At 46.7% G+C, this 14,283-nt stretch overlaps 1 protein-coding gene across 1 annotated transcript in view; it reads left to right on the top strand.

Moving 5' to 3' along the window:
- The first annotated feature begins 880 nt into the window (after positions 1-880).
- The window catches only part of pip5kl1 (phosphatidylinositol-4-phosphate 5-kinase-like 1), a 130,167-nt gene continuing 116,764 nt past the window's right edge, over positions 881-14,283 (top strand). The window contains exon 1 of the mRNA XM_034192719.1: positions 881-946. The gene's annotated coding sequence lies outside the window, so the exon portion shown is untranslated. The remainder of the gene's footprint in view (positions 947-14,283) is intronic.

The raw sequence follows: 14,283 nt of genomic DNA on the forward strand, positions 1-14,283 counted from the left end.
TATTTTATTAATAGCTCAAACATCACTTCAAAATTAAACGTGTGCAGATCCCAGTGGTGGTGCCAAGGGGGGGCTTGGGGGGGCTTAAGCCCACCCAATAATGAGCCAAGCCTACCCACAGCCCCCTTAATAATTCTGCCAATAATGTGAATAGCAACTGACATATTTGTGGATTTCAACTGCAGTTTTGTGCTGAGAATGTCTCAATATTGCGTAACTGTGCAAAGTGATGAATGTGTGTGTTCGGTGATCCACCAATGATGAATCACCCTTCACAAACAGAATTTTCAGTTTTGCAAATAAACATTTATTTGTAAAAACCCACACACAAGTTACAAATCAGAAATTTGTGTTTGTGGATCACAAAGCGCGTGTACAAATAAAAGGATATTTGTAAATCACCCTCTGTGCATTTGCAAGTATTAATGAGACAAATTTAACTCCATACTCCAAAAATTTAGGTTTCCTAAATATTTATTACGGCCACTCTTAAAACTTCACTTATCTTTATTTATACCTATGTGCAAGTTTACTGAATTTTCAGTCATTCTAAGTGATGTGTGTGTGCATTGATACCACATTTTAGAGGAGCACGGGTGACTAAAACATATACCTTGGCATTTATAAAGCAATTTACTATATATTGTTTATTTCGACGGCATTTTGTGGAGCCCCTCCAACTTTTACCCCAGCCACCCCCCTCAGCCCCCCCAACAAAAATTTTCTGGCGCCGCCACTGGCAGATCCGGACCCTCTTAGTATAATCAGTCTTTACCGTAAGTCTGGGTGTAAGGGCGCTGCACGGGGGTGGGCGTGGCTAAGATGACCGCAGCGCGTGCCAGTCACTCGGTGCGTCTGCTGGAGGAAGAAGACACGCGGCTGCAGTTCGGATCTTTTTACAGGGGTTAAAGATAACTGGTCTTTTTATTACGTCACTGCGCTAAAGGTAAGCTTTAATGTCTTAAGGCGTGAGCAGAGCTTTGATCTGAATGAGGTTTAATATGTTTTGAGTTATAATGGGGCGTTTTCGCCATTTTAACTGGGTTTGTCTTTGTGACTGCTGATGATTAACGGCACAGTGGGAAATATTTAGACCAGAGAGTGTGACTCATCAGTCTGCATCACGCAGACTAACAGAGAACCTGGTGTTACTCACTTTGAATACATGAGATTTAATATGAACTCACATGGATGACACATTAGTTCCACAAAAAACTGACAGAACACTTCTTATTCTGGGACAAAACTTTGAATTTCCTTAATTTTATTTAAAGCACCACTGGAGATGGTCCATAACTATTTGGAAGGTGACACAGTTTTGAACATTTTCTTCTGCACAATCGAGACGTGATTGGAGTGCAGCCTTTTAGCTTTAATTCAGAAGTTTAACACAAAATATCGCATTAAGTAATGTCATAAACAGTGTGGTACTGTGTGGTAAACCTGTCTGCCACAGCAGTTCTCAAAAACTGGGTGACTGTGCAATGAGATTGGTGAGGGAAGCCACCAAGCCAATTCTTATGGAGTTCTGTGGCTGTGATTGGAGAAGCAACTTCTGCATCGCTAGTTGTACAGTTTCATGGTGGAGTGGCACTTTGAGTTTGCGTGTTTTGCTCATGTCAGGGACCAATGCAGTGTTTCGGGACCCAAATTTGGTTCCCAGGTACTGGGCTGTGGCTGCCCACATTACAAGAGTTAAAACATGTTGCACCCCCCCCCCCCCAAACTCACATTGTCTTTGAAGAAAAAGTCCACTTTTATGTCCCTCACAAAGGAACCTGATCCCATGTGTGCTGCTTCAAATGGAAAGATGCTGCTGGCTTCAGTACTGTTGCATTATGGTTTTTCTGGCAATGTCACTCAGTGGGTGTGTCACACTGCAGAATGGATCAGTGGGTGTGTCACACTGCAGAATGGATCAGTGGGCGTGTCACACTGCAGAATGGATCAGTGGGCGTGTCACACTGTGCAGAATGCTCAGTGGGCGTGTCACACTGTGCAGAATGAGTCAGTGGGTTTGTCACACTGTGCAGAATGGATCAGTGGGCGTGTCACACTGTGCAGAATGAATCAGTGGGTTTGTCACACTGTGCAGAATGAATCAGTGGGTTTGTCACACTGTGCAGAATGAATCAGTGGGTTTGTCACACTGTGCAGAATGGATCAGTGGGTTTGTCACACTGTGCAGAATGGCTCAGTGGGTTTGTCACACTGTGCATAATGAATCAGTGGGTTTGTCACACTGTGCAGAATGGATCAGTGGGTTTATCACACTGTGCAGAATGGATCAGTGGGCGTGTCACACTGTGCAGAATGGATCAGTGGGCGTGTCACACTGCAAAATAGATCAGTGGGCATGTCACACTGCAGAATGGATCAGTGGATGTGTCACACTGTGCAGAATGGATCAGTGGGTTTGTCAAACTGCAGAATGGCTCAGTGGGTGTGTCACACTGTGCAGAATGGATCAGTGGGTGTGTCACACTGTGCAGAATGGATCAGTGGGCGTGTCACACTGCAAAATAGATCAGTGGGCATGTCACACTGCAGAATGGATCAGTGGATGTGTCACACTGTGCAGAATGGATCAGTGGGTTTGTCAAACTGCAGAATGGATCAGTGGGTGTGTCACACTGTGCAGAATGGATCAGTGGGGTGTGTCACACTGTAGAATGGATCAGTGGGCGTGTCACACTGTGCAGAATGGATCAGTGGGCGTGTCACACTGTGCAGAATGGATCAGTGGGCGTGTCACACTGCAAAATAGATCAGTGGGCATGTCACACTGCAGAATGGATCAGTGGATGTGTCACACTGTGCAGAATGGATCAGTGGGTGTGTCACACTGCAGAATGGCTCAGTGGGTGTGTCACACTGTGCAGAATGGATCAGTGGGTGTGTCACACTGTAGAATGTATCAGTGGGCGTGTCACACTGTGCAGAATGGATCAGTGGGCGTGTCACACTGTAGAATGGATCAGTGGGCGTGTCACACTGTGCAGAATGGATCAGTGGGCATGTCACACTGTGCAGAATGGATCAGTGGGTGTGTCACACTGTGCAGAATGGATCAGTGGGCGTGTCACACTGTGCAGAATGGATCAGTGGGTGTGTCACACTGTAGAATGGATCAGTGGGCATGTCACACTGTGCAGAATGGATCAGTGGGCGTGTCACACTGCAGAATAGATCAGTGGGCATGTCACACTGCAGAATGGATCAGTGGATGTGTCACACTGTGCAGAATGGATCAGTGGGTGTGTCACACTGCAGAATGGCTCAGTGGGTGTGTCACACTGCAGAATGGATCAGTGGGTTTGTCACACTGCGCAGAATGAATCAGTGGGTGTGTCACACTGTGCAGAATGGATCAGTGGGTTTGTCACACTGTGCAGAATGGATCAGTGGGTTTGTCACACTGTGCAGAATGGCTCAGTGGGTTTGTCACACTGTGCATAATGAATCAGTGGGTTTATCACACTGTGCAGAATGGATCAGTGGGCGTGTCACACTGTGCAGAATGGATCAGTGGGCGTGTCACACTGCAGAATAGATCAGTGGGCATGTCACACTGCAGAATGGATCAGTGGATGTGTCACACTGTGCAGAATGGATCAGTGGGTTTGTCAAACTGCAGAATGGCTCAGTGGGTGTGTCACACTGTGCAGAATGGATCAGTGGGTGTGTCACACTGTAGAATGGATCAGTGGGCGTGTCACACTGTGAGAATGGATCAGTGGGCGTGTCACACTGTAGAATGGATCAGTGGGCGTGTCACACTGTAGAATGGATCAGTGGGCATGTCACACTGCAGAATGGATCAGTGGGCGTGTCACACTGTGCAGAATGGATCAGTGGATGTGTCACACTGTGCAGAATGGATCAGTGGGTGTGTCACACTGTGCAGAATGGATCAGTGGGTGTGTCACACTGCAGAATGGATCAGTGGGTGTTTCACACTGCAGAATAGATCAGTGGGTGTGTCACACTGCAGAATAGATCAGTGGGCGTGTCACACTGTGCAGAATGGATCAGTGGGTGTATCACACTGTGCAGAATGGATCAGTGGGTGTGTCACACTGCAGAATGGATCAGTGGGTGTGTCACACTGTGCAGAATGGATCAGTGGGTGTGTCACACTGTGCAGAATGGATCAGTGGGCGTGTCACACTGTGCAGAGTGGATCAGTGGGCGTGTCACACTGTGCAGAATGGATCAGTGGGTGTGTCACACTGTGCAGAATGGATCAGTGGGTGTATCACACTGTGCAGAATGGATCAGTGGATGTGTCACACTGTGCAGAATGGATCAGTGGGCGTGTCACACTGTGCAGAATGGATCAGTGGGCGTGTCACACTGCAGAATAGATCAGTGGGCGTGTCACACTGCAGAATGGATCAGTGGATGTGTCACACTGTGCAGAATGGATCAGTGGGTGTGTCACACTGCAGAATGGCTCAGTGGGTGTGTCACACTGTGCAGAATGGATCAGTGGGTGTGTCACACTGTAGAATGGATCAGTGGGCGTGTCACACTGTGCAGAATGGATCAGTGGGCGTGTCACACTGTAGAATGTATCAGTGGATGTGTCACACTGCAGAATGGATCAGTGGGTGTCTCACACTGTGCAGAATGGATCAGTGGGTGTGTCACACTGTGCAGAGTGGATCAATGGGCGTGTCACACTGCAGAATGGATCAGTGGATGTGTCACACTGTGCAGAATGGATCAGTGGGCGTGTCACACTGTAGAATGGATCAGTGGGCGTGTCACACTGTGCAGGATGGATCAGTGGGTGTGTCACACTGTAGAATGGATCAGTGGGCGTGTCACACTGCAGAATGGATCAGTGGATGTGTCACACTGTGCAGATGGATCAGTGGCGTTGTCAGACTGCAGAATGGCTCAGTGGAGTGTGTCACACTGTGCAGAATGGATCAGTGGGTGTTTGTCACACTGCAGAAGGCTCAGTGGGTGTTCACACTGTGCAGAATGATCAGTGGGTGTTTCACACTGTGCAGAATGGATCAGTGGGATGTGTCACACTGCAGAATACATCAGTGGGCGTGTCACACTGCCAGATAAATCAGTGGGCGTGTCACACTGCAGAATGCTCAGTGGATGTGTCACACTGCAGAATGGATCAGTGGGTGTATCACACTGTGCAGAATGGATCAGTGGGTGTGTCACACTGCAGAATAGATCAGTGGGTGTGTCACACTGTGCAGAATGGATCAGTGGGTGTGTCACACTGTGCAGAATGGATCAGTGGGTGTGTCACACTGTGCAGTTTTTAACAGTGGGTGTGTCACTCTGCAGAATGGATCAGTGGGTGTGTCACACTGCAGAATGGCTCAGTGGGTGTGTCACACTGTGCTGAATGGATCAGTGGGTGTGTCACACTGCAGAATGGATCAGTGGGTATGTCACACTGCAGAATGGATCAGTGGGTGTGTTACACTGTGCAGAATGGATCAGTGGGTGTTTCACACTGTGCAGAATGGATCAGTGGGTTTGTCACACTGCAGAATGGCTCAGTGAGTGTGTCACACTGTGCAGAGTGGATCAATGGGCGTGTCATACTGTGCAGAATGGATCAGTGGGTGTGTCACACTGCAGAATAGATCAGTGGGCGTGTCACACTGCAGAATGGATCAGTGGATGTGTCACACTGTGGAGAATGGATCAGTGGGTGTGTCACACTGTGCAGAATGGATCAGTGGGCATGTCACACTGTGCAGAATGGATCAGTGGGTGTGTCACACTATGCAGAATGGATCAGTGGGCATGTCACACTGTGCAGAATGGGTCAGTGGGTGTGTCACACTGCAGAATAGATCAGTGGGCGTGTCACACTGCAGAATGGATCAGTGGATGTTTCACACTATGCAGAATGGATCAGTGGGTGTGTCACACTGTGCAGAATGGATCAGTGGGTGTGTCACACTGTACAGACTGCATCAGTGGGTGTGTCACACTGCAGAATACATCAGTGGGCGTGTCACACTGCAGAATAAATCAGTGTGCATGTCACACTGTGCAGAATGGATCTGTGGGTGTGTCATACTGCAGAATGGACCAGTGGGTGTGTTACACTGTGCAGAATGGATCAGTGGGTGTTTCACACTGTGCAGAATGGATCAGTGGGTATGTCACACTGCAGAATAGATCAGTGGGTGTCTCACACTGCAGAATAGATCAGTGGGCGTGTCACACTGCAGAATGGATCAGTGGGCGTGTCACACTGTGCAGAATGGATCAGTGGGTGCGTCACACTGTGCAGTATGGAACAGTGGGTATGTCACACTGCAGAATGGATCAGTGGGTGTGTCATACTGTGCAGAGTGGATCAGTGGGCGTGTCATACTGTGCAGAATGGATCAGTGGGTGTGTCACACTGCAGAATAGATCAGTGGGTGTGTCACACTGCAGAATGGATCAGTGGATGTGTCACACTGTGCAGAATGGATCAGTGGGTGTGTCACACTGCAGAATAGATCAGTGGGTGTGTCACACTGCAGAATGGATCAGTGGGTGTGTCACACTGTGCAGAATGGATCAGTGGGTGTGTCACACTGCAGAAGGGATCAGTGGGTGTTTCACACTGTGCAGAATGGATCAGTGGGTGTGTCACACTGCAGATTAGATCTGTTGACGTGTCACACTGCAGAATAAATCAGTGTGCGTGTCACACTGCGCAGAATGGATCTGTGGGTGTGTCACACTGCAGAATGGACCAGTGGGTGTGTCACACTGTGCAGAATGGATCAGTGGGTGTGTCACACTGCAGAATAGATCAGTGGGCGTGTCACACTGCAGAATAGATCAGTGGGCGTGTCACACTGCAGAATGGCTCAATGGGTGTGTCACACTGTGCAGAATGGATCAGTGGGTGTGTCACACTGCAGAATGTATCATTGGATGTGTCACACTGCAGAATGGCTCAGTGGGCGTGTCACACTGTGCAGGATGGATCAGTGGGTGTGTCACACTGTGCAGAATGAGTCAGTGGGTTTGTCACACTGTGCAGAATGGATCAGTGGGTGTGTCACACTGCAGAATGGATCAGTGGGTGTGTCACACTGCAGAATGGATCAGTGGGCGTGTCACACTGTGTAGAATGGATCAGTGGGCGTGTCACACTGTGCAGAATGGATCAGTGGGCGTGTCACACTGCAGCATGGATCAGTGGGCGTGTCACACAGTGCATAATGAATCAGTGGGTTTGTCACACTGTGCAGAATGAATCAGTGGGTTTGTCACACTGTGCAGAATGAATCAGTGGGTTTGTCACACTGTGCAGAATCAATCAATCAATCAATCAACTTTTTTCTTATATAGCGCCAAATCACAACAAACAGTTGCCCCAAGGCGCTCCACATTGTAAGGCAAGGCCATATAATAATTATGAAAAACCCCAACGGTCAAAACGACCCCCTATGAGCAAGCACTTGGCCACAGTGGGAAGGAAAAACTCCCTTTTAACAGGAAGAAACCTCCAGCAGAACCAGGCTCAGGGAGGGGCAGTCTTCTGCTGAGACTGGTTGGGGCTGAGGGAAAGAACCAGGAAAAAGACATGCCGAGAAGGGGGGCAGAGATCGATCACTAATGATTAAATGCAGAGTGATGCATACGGAGCAAAAAGAGAAAGAAACAGTGCATCATGGGAACCCCCCCACAGTCTACGTCTAAAGCAACATAACCAAGGGATGGTGTTGTGAAAGTGTAGGAACACGGACCCACAACAGGGGGCGCAAATGAACGGACAATGGAGAAGATAAATAACAAGTTTTACTATTGTGAAACGAGCACAACCAATACAACAATCAACAATTTGGGGTTAAGCCGAATTCTGCTGGTGTCGTGTGGGCAGGCTCGAAGGTAGGAGACGTCCGTCCAAGTCGAACCGGAACCATCCAGATCTCCTCTGCCACCGAACCCTGGAAGTACTGGAACCGCCAAGTCCCGAATTCCCAGGTGGCCACTGCCTCCGCTCGTCGGATCCGGTACTGCTGGCAAGAGAGAGCAACAAACACACAGGTGTGGATGCGGCTGCACCCAATTACACGGAGAGGGGAGAAGCCGCCTCCACCTCTCGTCACAAAAAAAGCAGGAAGGTGAGTACTTATCTAATCACTCGGCCTGCGGTAGTCAGCTGTCCTGAAAGGTTTAACAAGTGTTATCAATTAACACAGAATATGCTGCAGAGAATGTTACCTCTATCTCAAGGCGATATCTCGGCACTGAGGTGGAGACGCCGTCCTGCTGATATACCTCCGTGCTGAGTGGAACAGCTGTGTCCAGTGATGGGTGACAGCTGTCACCCTGGCTGCTCTCGTGAGGCGGCAGCGCCCTCTGGTGCCTGGAGCCCGCACTCCAGGCAGGGCGCCCTCTGGTGGTGGTGGGCCAGCAGTACCTCCTCTTCAGCGGCCCACACAACAGATGGTCCAGGGTCACCCGATCCAGCCCTAACTATAAGCCTTAGCGAAAAGGAAAGTTTTAAGCCTAATCTTAAAAGTAGAGAGGGTATCTGTCTCCCTGATCTGAATTGGGAGCTGGTTCCACAGGAGAGGAGCCTGAAAGCTGAAGGCTCTGCCTCCCATTCTACTCTTACAAACCCTAGGAACCACAAGTAAGCTCGCAGTCTGAGAGCGAAGCGCTCTAATGGGGTAATATGGTACTACGAGGTCCCTAAGATAAGATGGGACCTGATTATTCAAAACCTTACAAGTAAGAAGAAGAATTTTAAATTCTATTCTAGAATTAACAGGACGCCAATGAAGAGAGGCCAACACGGGTGAGATATGCTCTCTCCTGCTAGTCCCCGTCAGTACTCTAGCTGCAGCATTCTGAACCAACTGAAGGCTTTTTAGGGAACTTTTAGGACAACCTGATAATAATGAATTACAATAGTCCAGCCTAGAGGAAATAAATGCATGAATTAGTTTTTCAGCATCACTCTGAGACAAGACCTTTCTGATTTTAGAGATATTGCGTAAATGCAAAAAGGCAGTCCTACATATTTGTTTAATATGCGCTTTGAATGACATATCCTGATCAAAAATGACTCCAAGATTTCTCACAGTATTACTAGAGATCAGGGAAATGCCATCCAGAGTAACGATCTGGTTAGACACCATGCTTCTAAGATTTGTGGGGCCAAGTACAATAACTTCAGTTTTATCTGAGTTTAAAAGCAGGAAATTAGAGGTCATCCATGTCTTTATGTCTGTAAGACAATCCTGCAGTTTAGCTAATTGGTGTGTATCCTCTGGCTTCATGGATAGATAAAGCTGGGTATCATCTGCGTAACAATGAAAATTTAAGCAATACCGTCTAATAATACTGCCCAAGGGAAGCATGTACAAAGTGAACAAAATTGGTCCTAGCACAGAACCTTGTGGAACTCCATAATTAACTTCAGTCTGTGAAGAAGATTCCCCATTTACATGAACAAACTGTAATCTATTAGACAAATATGATTCAAACCACCGCAGCGCAGTGCCCTTAATACCTATGGCATGCTCTAATCTCTGTAATAAAATTTTATGGTCAACAGTATCAAAAGCAGCACTGAGGTCCAACAGAACAAGCACAGAGATAAGTCCACTGTCCGAAGCCATAAGAAGATCATTTGTAACCTTCACTAATGCTGTTTCTGTACTATGATGAATTCTAAAACCTGACTGAAACTCTTCAAATAGACCATTCCTCTGCAGGTGATCAGTTAGCTGTTTTACAACTACCCTCTCAAGAATATTTGAGAGAAAAGGAAGGTTGGAGATTGGCCTATAATTAGCTAAGATAGCTGGGTCAAGTGATGGCTTTTTAAGTAATGGTTTAATTACTGCCACCTTAAAGGCCTGTGGTACATAACCAACTAACAAAGATAGATTGATCATATTTAAGATTGAAGCATTAAATAATGGTAGGACTTCCTTGAGCAGCCTGGCAGGAATGGGGTCTAATAAACATGTTGATGGTTTGGATGAAGTAACTAATGAAAATAACTCAGACAGAACAATCGGAGAGAAAGAGTCTAACCAAATACCGGCATCACTGAAAGCAGCCAAAGATAACGATACATCTTTGGGATGGTTATGAGTGATTTTTTTTCTAATAGTCAAAATTTTGTTAGCAAAGAAAGTCATGAAGTCATTACTAGTTAAAGTTAATGGAATACTCAGCTCAATAGAGCTCTGACTCTTTGTCAGCCTGGCTACAGTGCTGAAAAGAAACCTGGGGTTGTTCTTATTTTCTTCAATTAGTGATGAGTAGAAAGATGTCCTAGCTTTACGGAGGGCTTTTTTATAGAGCAACAAACTCTTTTTCAAGGCTAAGTGAAGATCTTCTAAATTAGTGAGACGCCATTTCCTCTCCAACTTACGGGTTATCTGCTTTAAGCTACGAGTTTGTGAGTTATACCACGGAGTCAGACACTTCTGATTTAAAGCTCTCTTTTTCAGAGGAGCTACAGCATCCAAAGTTGTCTTCAATGAGGATGTAAAACTATTGACGAGATACTCTAACTCCCTTACAGAGTTTAGGTAGCTACTCTGCTCTGTGTTGGTATATGACATTAGAGAACATAAAGAAGGAATCATATCCTTAAACCTAGTTACAGCGCTTTCTGAAAGACTTCTAGTGTAATGAAACTTATTCCCCACTGCAGGGTAGTCCAACAGGGTAAATGTAATGTTATTAAAAAATGATCAGACAGAAGGGAGTTTTCAGGGAATACTGTTAAGTCTTCAATTTCCATACCATAAGTCAGAACAAGATCTAAGATATGATTAAAGTGGTGGGTGGACTCATTTACTTTTTGAGCAAAGCCAATAGAGTCTAATAATAGATTAAATGCAGTGTTGAGGCTGTCATTCTCAGCATCTGTGTGGATGTTAAAATCGCCCACTATAATTATCTTATCTGAGCTAAGCACTAAGTCAGACAAAAGGTCTGAAAATTCACAGAGAAACTCACAGTAACGACCAGGTGGACGATAGATAATAACAAATAAAACTGGTTTTTGGGACTTCCAATTTGGATGGACAAGACTAAGAGACAAGCTTTCAAATGAATTAAAGCTCTGTCTAGGTTTTTGATTAATTAATAGGCTGGAATGGAAGATTGCTGCTAATCCTCCGCCCCGGCCCGTGCTACGAGCATTCTGACAGTTAGTGTGACTCGGGGGTGTTGACTCATTTAAACTAACATATTCATCCTGCTGTTACCAGGTTTCTGTTAGGCAGAATAAATCAATACGTTGATCAATTATTATATCATTTACCAACAGGGACTTAGAAGAGAGAGACCTAATGTTTAATAGACCACATTTAACTGTTTTAGTCTGTGGTGCAATTGAAGGTGCTATATTATTTTTTCTTTTTGAATTTTTATGCTTAAATAGATTTTTGCTGGTTATTGGTGGTCTGGGAGCAGGCACCGTCTCTACGGGGATGGGGTAATGAGGGGATGGCAGGGGGAGAGAAGCTGCAGAGAGGTGTATAAGACCACAGCTCTGCCTCCTGGTCCCAACGCTAGACAGTCACAGTTTGGAGGATCCAAAAAAATTGGCCAGATTTCTAGAAATGAGAGCTGCTCCCTCTAAAGTGGGATGGATGCCGTCTCTCCTAACAAGACCAGGTTTTCCCCAGAAGCTTTGCCAATTATCAATGAAGCCCACCTCATTTTTTGGACACCACTCAGACAGCCAGCAATTCAAGGAGAACATGCGGTTAAACATGTCACTCCCGGTCTGATTGGGGAAGGGCCCAGAGAAAACAACAGAGTCCGACATTGTTTTTGCAAAGTTACACACCGATTTAATGTTAATTTTAGTGACCTCCGATTGGCGTAACCGAGTGTCATTACTGCCGACGTGAATTACAATCTTACCAAATTTACGCTTAGCCTTAGCCAGCAATTTCAAATGTCCTTCGATGTCGCCTGCTCTGGACCCCGGAAGACAATTGACAATGGTTGCTGGTGTCGCTAACTTCACATTTCTCAAAACAGAGTCGCCAATAACCAGAGTTTGATCCTCGGCGAGTGTATCGTCGAGTGGGGAAAAACGGTTAGAGATGTGAACGGGTTGACAGTGTACACGGGGCTTCTGTTTAGGGCTACGCTTCTTCCTCACAGTCACCCAGTCAGCCTGCTTTCCCGACTGCCCGGGATCTGCCAGGGGGGAACTAACGGCGGCTAAGCTACCTTGGTCCGCACCGACTACAGGGGCCTGGCTAGCTGTAGAATTTTCCACGGTGCGGAGCCGAGTCTCCAATTCGCCCAGCCTGGCCTCCAAAGCTACGAATAAGCTGCACTTATTACAAGTACCGTTACTGCTAAAGGAGGCCGAGGAATAACTAAACATTTCACACCCAGAGCAGAAAAGTACGGGAGAGACAGGAGAAGCCGCCATGCTAAACCGGCTAAGAGCTAGTAGCTGCACTAAGGTAGCGGATTCCCAAAAACACACAAAGTGAATAATGTGCAAATAATCCAGAGGTGATTCAGCAGAAGGAGTGCCCCAATCAAGGCACCAAACAGGCCATGAAGCAGCACAGGTAACGCACAACAACGGTGCTAAAATAAAAAAAATAAATAAATAATAAAAAAAACATAAAAAAATAAAAACGAAAGCGTTAGCAAGCTAGTTAGCTTGCCAACGCTAATGAAAGTTAGCTGATAAAAGTGCTCCGTCGCGATGTTTCGACCGTTAGAGGTCTTCCTTAGGCGTTGGAGCACAGTAAAAAAGTAAAAAAAAATAAAAAGGTAAAAAAGTAAAAAAAGTCTTGAAAAAGACTGTTAGTTCAAGTCCAAAGCAGCAGGTAGCAGTCTCTGTGTAAACAGTCCCAACAGAGAGCCAAAATTCTGATGCAATCTCACTCCGAAGACCCAGTCAACCAATGGTGGTGTTCCTTTGAATGCCTCATTCAAGTATGCTCATTAATCTTTTGTTTTTGTGCAAATATTTGCTCCAATGCACTGCAGAATAGATCAGTGGGTTTGTCACACTGTGCAGAATGGATCAGTCGGTTTGTCACACTGTGCAGAATGAATCAGTGGGTTTGTCACACTGTGCAGAATGGCTCAGTGGGTTTGTCACACTGTGCAGAATGGATCAGTGGGTGTGTCACACCGCAGAATGTATCAGTGGGTGTGTCACACTGCAGAATGGATCAGTGGGCGTGTCGCACTGTGCAGAATGGATCAGTGGGCGTGTCACACTGTGCATAATGAATCAGTGGGTTTGTCACACTGTGCAGAATGGATCAGTGGGTTTTTCACACTGTGCAGAATGAATCAGTGGGTTTGTCACACTGCAGAAGGGATCAGTGGATGTGTCACACTGTGCAGGATGGATCAGTGGGTGTGTCACACTGTAGAACGGATCAGTGGGCGTGTCACACTGTGCAGAATGGATCAGTGGGCGTGTCACACTGCAGAATGAATCAGTGGATGTGTCACACTGTGCAGAATGGATCAGTGGGTTTGTCAGGCTGCAGAATGGCTCAGTGGGTGTGTCACACTGTGCAGAATGGATCAGTGGGTGTGTCACACTGTAGAATGGATCAGTGGGCGTGTCACACTGTGCAGAATGGATTAGTGGGTGTGTCACACTGCAGAATAGATCAGTGGGCGTGTCACACTGCAGAATGGATCAGTGGATGTGTCACACTGTGCAGAATGGATCAGTGGGTGTGTCACACTGTGCAGAATGGATCAGTGGGTGTGTCACACTGCAGAAGGTATCAGTGGGTGTTTCACACTGTACAGACTGCATCAGTGGGTGTGTCACACTGCAGAATAGATCAGTGGGTGTGTCACACTGGGCAGAATGGATCAGTGGGTGTATCACACTGTGCAGAATGGATCAGTGGGTGTGTCACACTGCAGAATAGATCAGTGGGTGTGTCACACTGTGCAGAATGGATCAGTGGGTGTGTCACACTGTGCAGAATGGATCAGTGGGCGTGTCACACTGCAGAATGGATCAGTGGGTGTGTCACACTGTGCAGAATGGATCAGTGGGTGTGTCACACTGCAGAATGGATCAGTGGTGTGTCACACTGTGCAGAATGGATCAGTGGGTGTGTCACACTGTGCAGAATGGATCAGTGGGTGTGTCACACTGCAGAATGGATCAGTGGGCGTGTCACACTGCAGAATGATCAGTGGTGGTCACACTGTGCAGAATGGATCATGGTGGGTGTCCACATGTGCAGAATGGATCAGTGGGTGTGTCACACTGCAGAATGGATCAGTGGTTGTGCACACTGCAGA

This window comes from Thalassophryne amazonica, chromosome 17 (genome assembly GCF_902500255.1).
Source record: "Thalassophryne amazonica chromosome 17, fThaAma1.1, whole genome shotgun sequence".
In the NCBI taxonomy this organism is placed as follows: Eukaryota; Metazoa; Chordata; class Actinopteri; order Batrachoidiformes; family Batrachoididae; genus Thalassophryne; species Thalassophryne amazonica.